The sequence below is a fragment of the Cupressus sempervirens genome, chromosome 1 (assembly GCF_028749045.1).
Source record: "Cupressus sempervirens isolate cs-2001-9-10 chromosome 1, ASM2874904v1, whole genome shotgun sequence".
Lineage (NCBI taxonomy): Eukaryota > Viridiplantae > Streptophyta > Pinopsida > Cupressales > Cupressaceae > Cupressus > Cupressus sempervirens.
The window spans coordinates 857,462,027-857,479,488 of NC_143118.1; positions in this window are offsets into that span (position 1 = coordinate 857,462,027).

Below are 17,462 nucleotides of genomic sequence, written 5' to 3' on the forward strand. Positions count from 1 at the left end.
AAGAAAGATCATAGAGTGAGTTTAAAGCAAAAATTTTAGTGATTAAGTAGAATTCAATAGCATTCCAACACAACTTCATCAATCTTGAAGTATTTACATCTATGTCAAATTACGCAGTTTGATATTTTCTTCATGTTAAAACCCTAGATTGCAAAAATGGCTTCTAGCTCTAGAAAAACTCAGAAGAAGGAACCATTTGAAGTCCAGCTACTATCCAAAGAGATTAGACAACCCAATACCTAAAGTTGCATATAAGAATGACCCAGCTAGAGCCCTATCCATCATACCCCCTAAGTTTGTAATGGTTCAAGATTTGAGGAGATGCTATAATTGCAAGATTGGAGCCATAGGTGACATGGAAATGAGGGAGGCCTATGAAAAATTATGTGAGAATGGAGTGTTGAAAGAAGAATTTCATATTTTTGAAAGGAAGGGTTTAACGCGTGCCCTATAATTCCCCACCATTTTCAAAACTGAATGGATTAGACTAGTGTTGAGATGAATGCATGATGGAAGCTTATGGTTGGAGGATGGCCCCATAAAAATTATAAAGAGAATTATACATAGAGTGATAAGGTACCCAACCCTAGATTAGTCAAAGACCCTTAGGAGTGATTCTAAGGATGTAATTGAGAAGAATATAGGTGCTAAGTGGAATAAAAGAGGGATCACAATTGACACCATCCAAGAACTAATTGTTGATTTTGTTGTTAGAGTGATTGCACACAAGTTCTACCAACCTAGCAGACTCAACAGTGTGCCTTGCATTGTAGTAGATGTGGGCTATAAATTGGTGAAGAAGGATCATACCTATGATCTTGCAGAGCTACAACTGCAATAGATTAATGAGAATCTAGCAGCTATCAGGAGAACCAAGGGAGCCCAATGCAAATTTAGTGCCATTTTGATTTGCATTTTCTTTTATGTTCAAAATGAATTTCCTTCTTTTGGAAAAGTTGCATGGATAACTAATAGGTCAATAATAGCTTAGGTTAATGAATATATTGAGTAGATGGGAGCTAATTTTGAGACCTTGATGACTAGCTATTTTGAAGACTTTAACAAGACAATGAAGCAAAGGCTCAAAATTCTAGTTTCCTTAGTGGAGAAACATGTAAATGATGTATGTTTTCTTGTAGATATAGACTATACATACATACAAGTTGCCATACCAAGAGTGAGATGGTTAAGACCTCTTGGGTATGAAATAAACATAGATGAAGAATCAGCAACAATAACTAAATTTTTGGTAGAGGAAGTTGACAAGGATGAACCACATTTTGGAACTTATGATATGGTGAGATCAAAAGTGGATATGGAGTTGAAGACTGTCTCCACTTTGAAAAAGAAGGATAAGCTTGTTAAGAAGCTAAAGGCCAAATTTGCGGAAGGTATTGCAGAAGAAGAAAAAGAAGAAGGTGAAGATGTTGAGGATGATGAAGGAGAACAAGATTAGGGGCCACTTTCCTTAACCCAAGGACAAGTAGGAAGCACAAAAGGCTGAGCTAAAGAAAAGAAAAGTTCAAAAACAACTAGCTGCATAGCCCAAGGGAAAGAAGAAGGCTACAAAGCCAAGCCCAGCTAAGCCAACTACAAGGATTGATACTAGGGCTACAACTCAAGGGAGAAAGGAGTAGGAGAAACAGAAGGTAAAAAAATAAGGACTTGTAGAGTAGAAGAAAAGAAGAATGTATGTTGCACTTCCTAAATCAGATGAAGAAAGAACAGAGTTAGATGAAGAACAATTCATATTGGTAAGCCATTCTACCACATCTAAATCAAAAAGTGTTTGCAACAATATTAGAGATAATGTAGATCTAACCGATCTAAAGACCATTTATTTTAATAAGTTGTCAAAGCAACAACAAAACATGGTGGAAGAGTCCATCTACACTGTGATGGCTAAGTTCAAGACTACCCCACTTGAATTAGATAATTCAGTGCCTAAGGAGCTAAGATCATTAGTTAAGAATAAGTGGCATTACTATCTTAAGATGGAGAAAGAAATAAGGGAGTCAACATTGGCTCATGTAATGCTAGACCTTACTAAAGGTCAAATAAAAAAGGCTAGTCAAAAACATGGGAGAAAATTTGCACCCAAATACAAAGCCTTCAATATTTTTCAAAATCAAATAGAAGATGTTGTGCAAAAGTCCACACAAATGTGGAAATTAATCTATAGATTGACAACAATCAAAGAAGGGCAAGAAGACCCATTTGAAGGTAGAAATGATGAAGAAGAAGAGGAAAAAGAGAAAGATGAGGAAGGAGAGAAGGAAAAAGAAGAGGAAAAAGAGACAGAAGAGGAGATAGTGGAGAAGACACATGGTGAAGAAGAAATAGCTAAAGAGTAGCAGACTAAACAAAGTGCCCAAGACACCCAAATTCCACCACCAAGTCCTCCACATACAGCACCTAAAAAAAAAAAAATAGTTAAGGATGTTCCTGACACCACTGGTCAAAACATCAATCCTTTAACTGCAAAGGATATCTATAATATCCTTCACCAATCTACATTGCAAGCACAACTTTGTACAATTCCAATTTTGGTGAGTGTTCATGAATTGTAGAAAGTTGTAGCAAAGATAAAAAGGGAGAAGGAAAGTAAACAAGAATAATCTACACAACCTCCCACAGTTATAGCAGATCAATCCAAAGAGCAAGAAGAACAAGACAAAATTGCTAAGGTTGATTCTACAATAAAAGTGACAACAACTGTCGAGGAGCTAGCAAAGGAACAAATAGGGCAAGATGTTCCTACTGCACAAAGTCAAGGTGCACCTCCTCAAATTATCATTATTGACCAAGGTAGTAGAGAAGAGGAGAAAGAAAAGGAGAAAACCCCTAAGGAGCAGGAGGCAATACAAACATTGGTGAACTTGCCTACCTCAAGGACTCCCACTAAGAAGCCGAACATTGATGTAGTACCAGTGCAGATTTTAGCACAAGGCTTGAGCTCCACCAAGGTTGCAAGGGTACTTCACTATGGAGACCCTGCACTTGATGAAGAAATAGTCATACCCAATTATGACTCAAGAACCATGAACCTACAATAGATAAATGAAGTGCAAGAGGCACTAGAAAGAAGAAAGAGACAAGAGATACTCAGAAATGAGTTTAGACAAAAGCACATATTGGTGGAAATTAAAGATATATATCTCGATGCATTCAGCTTGCAGGTACCTAATGAAACCCAACCCATCATGGAGCAATTGTCCAACATTGTGGACTAGGTATAGAATGAGAACCTAGAAACTAATGTTAAACTATTAGAATGGTCGAAAAAGAAGTTTCAAATGAAAGTGAAAGAGAAAATATCAAGTGAAATAACACTCTCCCAAGTAGAATTGGCTAAGAAGATTGAAAAAGTGAAGTACTTGAGAATGTATTCTCATTGTACACCAAGTTGTTTGATTCGTCTTATTTCACACAAGAAACTAGCCAAAGGATAATGATCTTGGAGCAAAATCTCAAGATTTCTAGCACTTAGCTAACCAAAGATCTAGCTTAGAGTGAGAAGCATTTTGCAGCTATGCTTCACACATAGAAGGAGTTAGTTGTATTAATAGCAGAAGAGGCCAATATCAAGGGTAAATTGATGCAAATTCAATCTTCCATTACCCCACATCTAGAAGTACTCCATAAGGAACAAGCCTATGCAGAGAATGTTCTAAAGAAAGATCCTAATCTTTCTACTTTAGAAGGTCTTGTACATCTTGTAGCAGAGACAGCCATCCAGCACAAGTCATTGGAAATTGCTTTAGATAATTGGGATACTTCTTTCAAGATGATTATGTAAATAAATAAAACATTTTTGGCAAAGTATTCTATTCATCCTTAGGACCCTTTGAAATAAGTTTCAAAAAGGGGGAGAATATATTCAAGGGGGAGATATAGTGTGTAAATAGAAAGGGGGAGATATAAATGTTTTGGGGGAGATGTGAATAAGAATGGTTACATAATACATTCTTTGATGGAAGTAATAAAGAATATCCAAAGGGGGAGATATTCAAATTTTGAGGAAGTAATAAAAGCCAAGGATGCAAAACTTCAAGAAGATGTGAAAGGGGAATAGATATAGAGTATAAGAAGCAGAAATAGGGAACACAGATACATAAACAAAGGAAAACAAGGCAAAGAGTATCAAATATATCAGCATGAGACATATTCAGCACACAATTTTGGTTATAGGAATGGAAATGGCACATCGGCTCAGAGGGAGTTACAAAATTGTGAGGTATATAAAAAAATTTGAACAAGTTTTTGAAGTCTTGTACATATGCTGAATAGAATATGTAGTATACTCATAAAGATCAGATTTACAATGTCTAGTTAAGTGTTTTTGCCACTCATGTCAAAGGGGGAGATTGTTAGTCTCAGATTGGTTTTGACATTTGAGTGTCAACACACTTAGCCAAATTTTCAGTTGATATCGAGTACAATACAAAAGCTAAGCTATAGTGTATGCCAAGCCAGAGAATTCAATAGGTTCCAAGTGAACTTCAAGTGCCAAGTAATCCTTAGGTGTCGAGTGAAGTTCAAGTGTTGAGTGAAGTATAAATGTCGAGCAAGACAAGATTGATATAGGAGCTGAGTGAGCTAGTTTTCCTATATGTGTCAAGCATCAGCAACTAGTAAGTTTCAAATAACATAGAATCAGCATATGAGTTTGTGCTTTCACAAACTCAGATGTAAACCATTTTTGGAGCTGACATGGAATGAATCTCAAAGGATCCTGAAGATAAGAATGAATCTTTTGCATTGCCTATGTAATCAATATGTAGCCAATAAGAAAAATGGAGAAGGCATGCAACCAATAAGAAAAGTACAAGAAATAAGTGAGAAATGAAGATTTAATATTGATCATAGATTCATACCTAACCCTAAGTCTTAGAAATCTTTAAAAGGAGGATGAAGCCCCATTATGGAAGAGAGTTGATATGCAAAAAAGAAGTGTATGGGTGAATTATAGCAAAGTGCAGAAGGGTGAAAAGACTTAGTGAAGAACAGAGCAACATTGCCAAATTGAGTTGATGAAGAATAGAGAATTAGAACTTTGAAGAGTGACATATCAAATCAAGAAAGGATCAGAGTAGACACAGCAGAACAAGGAACTGGAATTAGCAATTAAGGATTACAAGTTATCAGGTCAAGACTTTCTAATACTTTCTAGCAATTGTATTGGGTATGGAAATTCTATGGACTTAGGTTGGCTTAGCAACTATTTGTAAATCCTTTAATAGGGTGGCATTCCAAGCGAATGTACTAAAGTCCTTTAACTAGGCCTACTTTTAGTAGGGTAGTGAAATCCTTTAACTAGGTCACTTTTAACAGGGTGCAAAGTCTTTAACAGGATAGGCCTTTCACATGGTAGATCATTTCAAGTGGTCAAATATTGTAACCTTGAATAGTTACACATTGTTGCAATGATATTTTGTGGGTGTCATACCCACCCCAGTTTTACCTTCTCATTTTGGAGGGTTTTTGAGTTACCAAATTTATGTGTTGTCTATTTTCATGCATGTCTTTACTTTCATGCTTATTAATTGAATTTGATGCATGTGGATGATATCAATTAAAAGGATTTGAAAAGGTTAAAGTTATTTACTTCTGATTTACACCCGCCCCTCACCTCTCAGAAGTAAATCTTCCCACTTGTTAATTCCAACACTAATACAATTATCAGGAACATGTCCATACTCTTAACAATAGTGAAAACTTTACCTTATGTTGTAATCCCAATTCTAGGATTTTCCATTTTGTTGTGCCTTTATCTAATTGTTTGATGTCCACTTCGCATTAGATCTACATTCATATGCTTTATGTCTATACTTCTGAAAATTGTGGCAATATCCTTTGAATCTTTGTATGCTTAAGGTCTTGGTCCTACATTCATGTGCCTGATGTCCTTTCTTGTTTCACTTATGACAGTGACCTTGAATTTTTTCTTAGGGTTCTAACTTGCATTGTTGCTCTTGCAAACTTTTTTGTATGACCTAGCTTTCTACAATTATGACAAGTGGGTTTTTAGTTCTTACCTTTTTTGTTTCATTGTTCAACACTTCTAAATGATTCTCTTTCCTTGGTACTAGTTTATCGCAATCTGATAATATCATTTTTAGATCTAGGAGATCTCATCAATTTCTCAAAGTATTTAATGGCTTCACTAGGTTTATTGAAACTTTCAACAAATAACTTTTCTTTTCTCAGTTCATTCCTTAGTTGTTCATTCTGTAACTTAAGGGTTGTGATCTCAATATCCTTTCCATTCAATTCATGGTTTACAATCATCAATTGATCTTCATTTTATCCAATTGCATGTTAGCAATATTTTACACATCTGATGTCTTCTCCTCCAATCTATTGGTCAATGTTCTTTTGTCATCTTCAATCATGACTTTTTCTTTCTTAGCTTTATTTTTCTACTCAGTCACCTCACATAGAAATATTGATTGGACTTCTTGTTCTATCTTAAGATTACAAACCTCTTCAGTTAAGGCACAATTCTTTTCCATCGGATCTGCAACTATTGCATCAAACTCACGTGAGTTTCCATTTTCAAACAATTCAGTAGTGTCTTCCTCTTGGTAATGAGTGTCATTTTTCTCAATATCTATCCCTTTCCTCCTCAATGAATGTTGTTGTTCTTCTCTTGCTTCCATGAGTTGGTGTAGGGAAAGCTAGATTTCAATCTTCTAGTTCTCAATAGTCTTTCCTAACTTGTAGACTTCTATTTTCAAGATCTTTCCTCAAATTTTTAACACTTTCCTTTCTAGAGAACAAGGCTCTAATACCAATTGTTGGAAATAACAATGGGAAAGTAAAATTTGAGAGGGGGGTGAATCAATACTTCAAAACTTTAACCATAAAACACTCACCACATATCCATCTCACAATTTAGCATGTAAACTAAAATAGCTAACTACACATATTCATCTATAAAATAAAACAAATAACACATAACACAATAAATTTATTACCTAGAAACCCTTCAATGAGAAGGTAAAACTGGGGTGGGGATGACACCCACAAATCTTCACTACTGTAGCTATAAATTGTAACCAATTAAGGTTACAAGAAGTTTGACCATAAACTATGATCTACCTTATTAAAGGTTTACAAAGACTATTAGGTCTCACCCTATTAAAGGATTTAAACACTGTGCTAAAAGTGTGCCTTGTAAGAGGACTTAAATTTGCAATAAAACAAGCACTTGGTTAAGAGATTTACACAAGCCTGTTAAGACTACTATGTTAGGAGATTTTCTCTACATCACATGTTAGAATTATTTAGCACAATGATCCTTTGATTAGCACTCTATTATTAGATGGCAGATCTTCTCTCTCCCAATGTGTACTTGGTCCTTCTGATCAGATATGTCTCTTGTGTCCACTATCTACTTTCCTTTGTTCTCTCTAATTGATTCTATAATTCATAACATTATCACAACCTCCATATCCACCATGAATACTCTGTCTGCACTTAGAATTCATCTCTCTTCCATCTCCTTCTCTTCCTTCACACATTAGAAATTATTTAGGATTTGTCTCCTTATGTAAACACAAGTGGACTAGGGTTAGGTTAGAATCACCAGCTAAGGTTGATCTACTTTTCCACTTAGAACATCCCTCAATTTGATTGGTTGCATGTACTACATAGGGATTTGTAATATATATCTATATACATCTAGAATCGTAAAATAATCTTTAAGTTAGCCCAAAAATGGTTTACATAGAAGTTTGTTTCATTACAAACAACTATGTCCAAAACTGTTCACTCGGCAATTGAAGTCTCTGATGCTTGGCATTCACTATATCTTCAATGTTGTAACATGGTTCTTGAATAAATCAACATACTGTGTTTACTCATCTCATGAGTGACTTAGCACTAACTACCTACTTGGCACATACTAGTGCTCGACACTAACTAAGTATATTACTCAGCGTGTATTGTCTAGCAACTGATGCTTCGCATGCTTTGATCACTCGTCTTGCGTTGATTGCTCAACTTGCTTTGATAACTCAACTTGCAATGTAATACTAATAGATAATAACTAAGTTTTTTTTCACTACCTTGTCAAAACCAATTTGAGATTCACAAGTTGTCTACCCACTATTGAGGTGTTCTACTAGCTTTTCTGCGAGCGTATTGTTTACATTCTATTCTTTACCATGTTAGTAATAAAAATTGCCCTTGTTTATGTTGATAGTGAGTTATCTTTTGATGCCTATGGATTGTAGTTATGTAAGGGACTTTGCCCTTGTTTTTTTGTTAACTACAATACAATACAATGTTATGAGAAACAATTAAATGAAATGAAGTAACTTCTTAAGGAACAAAATATTATGTTTCCCTTTTAGTCTTTCAATCCACCTTCTTCTTCATCACAAACTTCATCTTCCACATAATTTAAATAGGTATTGAAAATGGGGATTATAAGATAAAATTTCATACTCTTTTTATGACAAATAATGATTTTGTGTGCTGAATTCTTCATTTTGGTGCTCCATATCTTATAGTATAATGTCCTAAAAGATATTTGTTCTTGAAGCATTCTTCCATAATGAGGTTCTTGATGGCTAATGGTATTTTATTTGGAAATTTTTGGTAAAGTGATTCTTGATGTGTGTAATGGTAGGATTTTGTTGGTGTTTTGAAACATCATAGTTTTAAATTATCCCAATGAGAACAAGATATATCTAGGGGCGGCTACTTTCCATCTGCAACATATCCTTTTAGACATCGGGCCAACTATAAAGCAAGACCCTTCTTCTACTTCAGGCTCTGCAAAACCTAGGTGGGTATACCTATAGATTCTTCATATGGTGCCAGTTGTTCAAAAGCATACAATAAATCTAAACAAAGCAGATAAAACCCTTATTTCTCCTATACTCATGCAATGAAAAAGATGTGCAGTAGAAAATTACAACTCTATGAAATCCACAAGCTAAGTGAGGGTAACACTTTTTAGCTCTTCAACATGAAAGGGAAAATATTTTGAATAAAGACGTTGAATATCAGCACAACCCAATTATGCAACAGCAAACACTTGTAATCTCCTAGCTGATCGGTCCCTTATCCATCAGGCATAAGCTAAGTCAAAAAATACACATAGATACCTGAGATATACTCATATGATCAGGTATCTGATCTATCCATTCACCTTGTAAATAGACATCTATCTTCACAAAAACTCTCATACTTATGGTAATATCCTCTTGGTGAAACTTGCAACCCTATCAAGGTAAATAACCATTTACTTGGATCTTTGTTCCAATAGAAAAATATACTAGACATACAACCTTAAAGGGATGCAAATGGGTCTAAGTTCTTTCTCCCTAAACCACACAATATTAAATACAATAGAGATAGGAGATGAGAATCAAAATGAACTAAGAAGATTCTTGCTCATTGTATTCATTTCTTTGAAACTATACATTCAAGATGCATGTAAACAACTCATAAACTACTAAATAGATCAGAACTATCTATATTAGGTTAACTATTGTTGTTCATACAAGAGAGAAGAATGAAGAATGTGGAAATATAGTTCTAGATCCAACCTTGTGGCATCACAAACTAACTACAACCAACATGGTATCACAGTAATGAAACATATCAAAAACTAGAACCCCTAAAGAAAGAGAAGAGAAGAGAATATAAAGACTGGAAGCAATCCCAGATCAGATCTGGAAGTGATACGTGTCCACTTGAATCTTCATTCCTTGTTGTTACAAAGAATCTCTCATCTTTCTACAACCAAAATCTGATATGATTATCATCATTGTTTGTAACAAATTTGGAAATATCTCTTCTAAATGATGAAAACCCTTTTTTTGCCGAAATATTTGAAATGTTAATAATAACTTCATCAAACTGACTTGGAGGTGACAAAATTTTCCCCTAACTACATTCTTACTACCTCTAATGTTCATCTAGTTCACCATTCCATCAGAAATCAAATCTGAACTACCATAACTAGATGAAATTGAAAAATGAGTATCCAAGACAAAACCTTGCATAACTTGAACCAGTGGGTTCATGTGTAAACAAAAACTCCAAAAATTGAAAGTTTGTTCTCTCCCAATTCTGATGATATATAATAGTCCTATATCTACATATCAAAGATGCCAAGAATCTTCACTTGAAAATCAAGTCCCTGGCATGGCTTTCTGGTCTGCATCTTTATGAAAAAGTATTTAAATTTATCTTAAAGTTTAAACTATAGGTTACAAACCATTTTGCTTTAAAACTAACTACACATAATTTGGAAGAAAATAATTTGAAAATTTGAAATTCACTTTTGAAATTTTCTACCATTTCCCCTTTGAGTCAAACTTGTTTGACCGAGTTGTGACACATCACACTCTGATTGGTTGGCCTTCTACACTGTCATCTGACACATCATCCTACCTTACTGCCCCTCAGCCACATGATGGCCTCTAATTGGGTCACCATGTCTCTATCCTAGTTAGCATAGTGGCCACATCATCGCAACATAGTGATGTCACAACATGTGGCACCTTTGTACATGTCATCACCTTGGGACCCACACCACATCATCGTGTCAAACTCATCGACGTCTGCCATGTGGCATCATGTCGCTATGCCATCTCAGCACTGCCATGTCACTAGTGACATAGCGACCTTGTGTTGTGTCGCTATTCACCACATCATCATCTTGGGATTCATGCCATGTGTCACATTCTGGTTCTTTGTATAGGTCTAGTCATCATTTTGGTCTACGTGTGTTTAGTCAAAAAATTTCTAAGGTCACCTTCAGCTCACCATGTGCCCCATGCACAAGATCTTGCCTTTAAAAGGCATTGTGTCTTTAATACATTTACTAAAGTAAGTTTTGGGATATAAAAGATATTCTGAGGCCCTCTACACAAGCAATGTGGGATTATACAATATTACCATCTTTTTGGAAAATGTAGGCCTCATGCCAACTATACCATTTATCTAGCACCTGTTAATCTGTATGGGATGACAAGAATAATGTAAAATGATCTTGAGGTGATCAAAAAAAGTCAAGTGAGCAAAATACTGAGGGCAGTTTTGATTTAAACCCTCCATAAAACCCATGTTGACATCAAAATAACCAATAGCAAGGAGTGGAGGAATAAACCTTAATGGAAAATTAGTCACTCTCATCATAACAAGTTCTATTGACCACAACTTTCTTCGAATCTTTTAAATTTTCCTTCATCCCATTGTGGTAGGCTTTGCTCTTTGACTCCACTACTATGATTGTTGCTTACCTTGTCATGGATCTCTACATTTTTCAATTGAGCCCTTAAGTTGGTAGTCCTTTGTGGTAGAAGTGAAACATTGCCTCTACTCTCTTCTTTCTATTGTATGCCTGCAGAAGAAAATAGTGCATCTTCTCCCAGTATTTGTATGGCATTAGAAGTGGAAATGGTGGAGGAACATGGTCTTAGCTTGAAACAACCTCACTTGGGAGTAAAGGTCTCCTTCGATAGTAAGAAAGCTTCCTCATTGCTTTGTTGAAACAAAATGATGCCCTAGACAGTTATCTCCTGCTCATTCCTAACCCATGACACTCTCTGCTTGGACCCTCACTTGCGAAGAATAGGAATCAACCATCTCGCTAGACATGGAACACATCTATTTAATCAATCCCTTTATTTCAAATAGTGAGGAGGTTGCTTTACATGTGTTGCTCACATCTCTCTTTTAAAAAAATGGTGCCCATTAAAAATGCCTAGTATCTCATCATAAGAAGCTTAGGAATCTGACAGATTTGGATATTTCTAGCTGTCCTTACAAAATGAGCACATAAATTTGTCTTATTCAACTTCATGCACCTTGGCACCACTTGTATATTTATGTTACATTTGGCAATAACATTCATTTCAAATGCTTTCACAATTCTAACCTTCTTGAATGTAAATGTTTCTTGGAAGATAAAAGACTCCATTCCTATCACAAATATGGTATGTCCCAATCTCCACTATTGACTGATAAACTCAGAATCCTTAGTATTTATCCTTTAGATTATATACTCTGAGATGCAATATTTCAAACCTTGCAAAAATATAAATACTGCTCGGTAATGTATTGAATCCTTGGATTGAGAATCATATGCATAATGATAAACATTGCATGTCAGTTGAACACAATTTACTCAAAACCATATTCTTAAACCTTTCATTCCCTTGAAAACAATGTTCACGATCACTTGTACTAAATGATTACTATCATCACTTGGGAAAACTTCACCCTCCAAAAACACCCAACCAAATTTGATGGAAATAGTTGAGCTCTAGAGTGGGTTCGGCTTTTAAAAAAATTGAACTGAGACACTTGACACCCTAAATTGATCAATTGAACTCAATTTACCGACTAAAAAATTTTGCATCACTGATTCATCATTTAAAAATCATTTTTAACCTCTTTTTGCAACTTGTTAATTTTGTGCCAAGGGGTCCTTTGACTGGCTTTAAAAAATGACCAAAACACCTAAGTGGGCCTTGAAATCAGGCAAACTGATTCTTTATTCCACATACTCTTACCCTATCAGGTTTTGTCTTATGACAACATCTAGGTCAAAATATATTGACCATCAAAGTTTCCTTCTAAGAACTACTTGCAAGAAAACATGTCAAAAAACCATAAAACACATTTGGATTTGGCTTCAAAAACCAATCAAATTCACACTTGGGGGAATGAAAACTAGGACATTAGTTCACTGTCACAAGTAGAGTAAAATTGTGTGATTTGGGTTTATGATGAATAACTAGGTGAATTTTGCGAGTAGTCAAAGTGGACTACTTAGATTTGTAGGACTAGGACCAATGGCAAAAAAGCATTTTTTGCAAACGGAATGGACTTGGGAAAGTGTGCAAACGGATTCTTCAAAACTTGCAAACTGGCACATTTAAATAATTTTTAAAGTAGAACACAACAATACAATCCATTTGATCTCACCTATCATGGGTTCAAATTTATGACATCCTGAACAGGAGTACCGACCAATCTACACTTTGTGACACCAATAAAACTTTACAAATTGCAAATGGAATCACGTTTGAAAACTGATCAAACGGATTCATCATAAGCTTAAATCTAAAACATAACAAGTCTCTAACCTCTAGAATGCAATACAAAATGAATTTTCTCATTTTAGTCAATTTGGTCAAAGGTATAATTAGTCAAATAGGACCTCCCAAAATTCTGAACAATTAGCATCAGCATGACAATAGTAAACTATTGATTTTGAGGAATTGAAAACCTAGTCAAAACATGTCAAAACAACTTGAAATCTAAACCATAGGTTCTTTGATATGGATATTAAGCACTCCTAAAGTTTCAAGTCATGAAAAATTAGTAGGTGTGAGATATTCAAATGCAAACTAGGCCTCCTGTCGTTGTTTAACACTTGGGCAAAAATGCAAATTTGAGCATTGCTCAAAACGAAACTTCACAGAATGACTCGGAATGGAAATTTATCCTCATGGGATGCATGGATATACTGAATGCAAGGTGTTAGAAATATAAAACACCTCTTAGGCCTCAAAAGGACAGATGAGTACATGTGCATTAAAAGTGCTTTAAAGGGCTCAAAAGCTTGGAATGGTACTCAAATCGAGAAGGTGATTTTGAGTCCCAACAGATTCATTATGTTTTGTATGCTTTTCTATATTTTTAACAATCTTATTTTTTATATATCAAATAACATAAAGTTGTAGAGAATACCAGTTTACTCCATATTATTTTTCCATATATAATTTGCATACAATAAAACATGTTAGGGATTAGAACATAATCATGATGCCCAAATATATACTTTCTCTCATTTTGTTCCAAATGATATATGTTCTAAGGTGAATCTCCCTAGAAATTGTGTGGATGACAATTCATATGATGATATTGAATATTGAACCTCGTAGCTCATCATCCTTTTTGATGAGTTTCCACTATCTCCTTCTTCATTTTTTTTACAATGAAATGGTTTTCAACCCTTCAACTAAGAAAAATGCAATTTTTTTTCCAAATATTCTTATAGAATTATCTAATTACAATTATATTAGATTTGATTTATCATTTGTGTTATACAAATTTGGCAAACACCATTGAGGGAGTATCTCTTCTCTTGGTGACTCGCCTCTACAAAATGTTCAAGTTTCAACATCCTTATTTTCTTTCTCTCGTGATTATGAAAAAACTTGATTTTGTTGAGACATACTCAGAGCTCTCGATCAAATTTATAGTTTCTATTTGGAGGCTTCTTTCTTCTTGGCTTTTCAATGAGTTGGCTTTTCTCCAACACTTGTCAATAAACATTTTTCTTCTTATAGGAGACATCTTGTATCTAGGCATTTGATTCTTAATTATCTTCAAATGTTTTGTAGTGGCCTAAGAGATACTTCATTATGTGTGGGCTATCTAGTCTTCGTCATCTTTGCACAAGATTTTGTATTGTGACTTCATTCTGGATGTGATTGGTATTCATGAGAGCTACATACATCACTATTTCTATCATTTGTACAATGAACGTCATTTACACAATGATCTTCATTTGCATTGCTTCTTTTGGAGAGGGTTTTTATCTCAAGTTTTTTTTCCCCTTTTCTCCATCTTTGAGACATTAATTGTACAAAGGTACCTAAAATGGATTTCTAGTTGATAGTTATCCTTGCATCTTGCATTATTTTCATATATTTAGTTGTTATGTAAATTGTACTTAAGGAGTGGTGTTAGAGTGAATAAGTAACTATCATAATTACTTAATGTGCACTTACTTAGATGTTAACTTACATCGTAAGTGTCATTTCTACCAGTCTAAGTTGTCTAGGTAAGAAACTATTCATATCTTATCATTTTAACTTTATTTTACTTCTTATATTAGTTCATACTACATCACAATGGGTCTATATAAACAAGATCATTATAAATTTGTAGCATATATCTCAATATTCAAGCAAGCTCATTTCTTGCATACTTTCTTTTGTAGGGCATCTTCATTTTAGTAGGTGATCTTGGATTCTACAACTCCTACATACGTAGCACAAGTTTAGTGAAGACTTGGTTTTCAGTGGTTATTTTATACTCCCAAAACTACACTTAAGAAGGTTCATTGTTAACATAGAAAATTTCCTAATTAATTTCAAATTAGATCATATTCACACTCACATGCTTAAACTTACCTAAGTCATTTACTTGTTTCATCTTATACCATAGGGTTAATCCTTGGCATGATCTTAGTTTGTCTATAGTTCCCTTTATTGTCTTAATGATGAGGGTTTCCTCTTTACATATTGGACTAGTTTCATTTATAAATATGTGTAGAAGGTTATTTTGGTTGCAAATGATTATTTAACAACTCTTACATGGGTAATCAAATAAAGGGAAAATTTACATTGAATTAGGTGTGAAATCAGCAAATACCTAGGGGTTGTAGTAAATGAGAACATGTCTATTTTAACAAAGATATGGTAGAGATAGAATGTCATAGCCTTACATCCTGAAACATTTGGAATACAACATTATTTGCAACAAAGATATGGTAGAGAAAGAATGGCATAGCCTTACATCTAAAACATTTGGATTACAAAAGCCATAACAATTACAAAGACATACATAACAATAACAAAGACATACATAAACCAGATAATCTAAAAACCTTATTTGACAAATCAAGGTCAAGATAACCTAAAAACTCTTTTACCTGGATCCATTGTAAAGTATTTGATGACAAAAGAGTTTACAAATCTTTCAAAGCTTAAGTGCCCTCGTATCATTGGGTAAGACTTTTGTGCTACTCTTTTATCACTACTCCAATAAGTTTTCATTTGATGGGAATTTATTGATTTAATCATTCATACATTAATGACCTAGTGAGGGAGACTAACATTTGGGTAAAGCCAACCTAGAAAAAAAAAATGCTAAAATTTTGAAATGCTTTTACTATTTCTTCACCAAACTTTAACAAAAAAAATTATGTCCACACAATCAATAACAACACTATTGCATAACTTTATTTTATTAAAAACATTATTAACATAATTGTTCATAATACTACCAATCATATAGCTAGTAGAAGACTTACCACAGAGAAACACACTTGTACTTGAGCTCTTGTTCTTTATATAGCCTTAATCTCAAGTTCAGAGGGCTTTCAGGTAATTAACCTAATCATGTTATTGAAAACAAAAAAGAACATAGCCAAAGACATCTACATTGTATTGCCTACCCTAGATATACTATTTATGCTCAGATATGACATTATGCTTTGTATCTTCTATGAAGTCTCATGTGATGTATACTTGTCTTATGAAGTGTGTCTATGATGTTACATTTATTTTCAATAGATGGATATATGTATCATGTGAGATCATTTTATCAATGTTAGACTTGATTATTAATATGATTATAGGTCTAACCCTACTAACCCATTTTGTGATTTATATGTATCCTACTTAGCATTTTTGTCGGATGAGGGGAGGCAATTGTAGTCACCCCTTAGAGAGATCTACATGATGATGCATTCTTTCTTCCATTTTTGTCATTATTTGTGTGTGTGGGGGGGTGTTATGTATTGTTTCTCAATGATGTATGTGTGTGCAAGTACCAAGCATCAACTCTACTTGGCACAGGTCTTAAGTGTTTCTTAAATACTTGAACTAGTTGTTGTTTTTCAAAGATGATCTAGAGTTCACACATGGGAAAATCCGATCTCTCTCTCTCTCTCTAGTACATGGGGTGGGAATGGAACTCAATTCCTTTAGGTTGTAAGGGGTTCCAAGTCACCACTAGCATAATATTTTCCTTCAGAAACTTACCCAATTATAATATATTTATAAAAGAATTAGTTAGAAATTAATAAAAAAAATTATATTAAACTCTATTTTCCTTTTTATACTCCTACTTGTCTAGACAAAAGCTGGGGGAGATTGGAACCCAAGACCTCTTGTTAGCAATTGTCCCAAGTTACTGATGAGGTAAGTGACTCCTCAGAAACCTCATCCCATTTATATGCATTTATAAAAGAAACTTTGGTTACGTATGTTTATATATATATATATAGGGACATATAGTTTAATTTAATTAACGATTGGGTTTTTTCAAATAATTTAACAATTGTTAGAAATAATTATTGTTAATTAAAAATCAAATAATTTATGCAAGACGTTAGGGAGGACATTGCTTCAAGGAAGCAACACCCTCAACCTCTAGAACTAACTAGAGGATCATAGATTTGTGCAAAAATTCTTGAGTATGGAGGTAGGCAGAGGAAGGATTGCTCAAGAAGGGATCAAAGAAAGCTAGGTTTGGATCAAGGTGACCAGTTATGGGAAACTTTGACAAGACCCAAGTAAGTTTCCTAGAATACTAAAATGCTTTATATATGTGCAAAGAATATGTCTATTGTTTCTATGTGTATGTGATGTATGTGTTTAACACATCAAACTAAAATTATTAGGCCATAGTTCTCA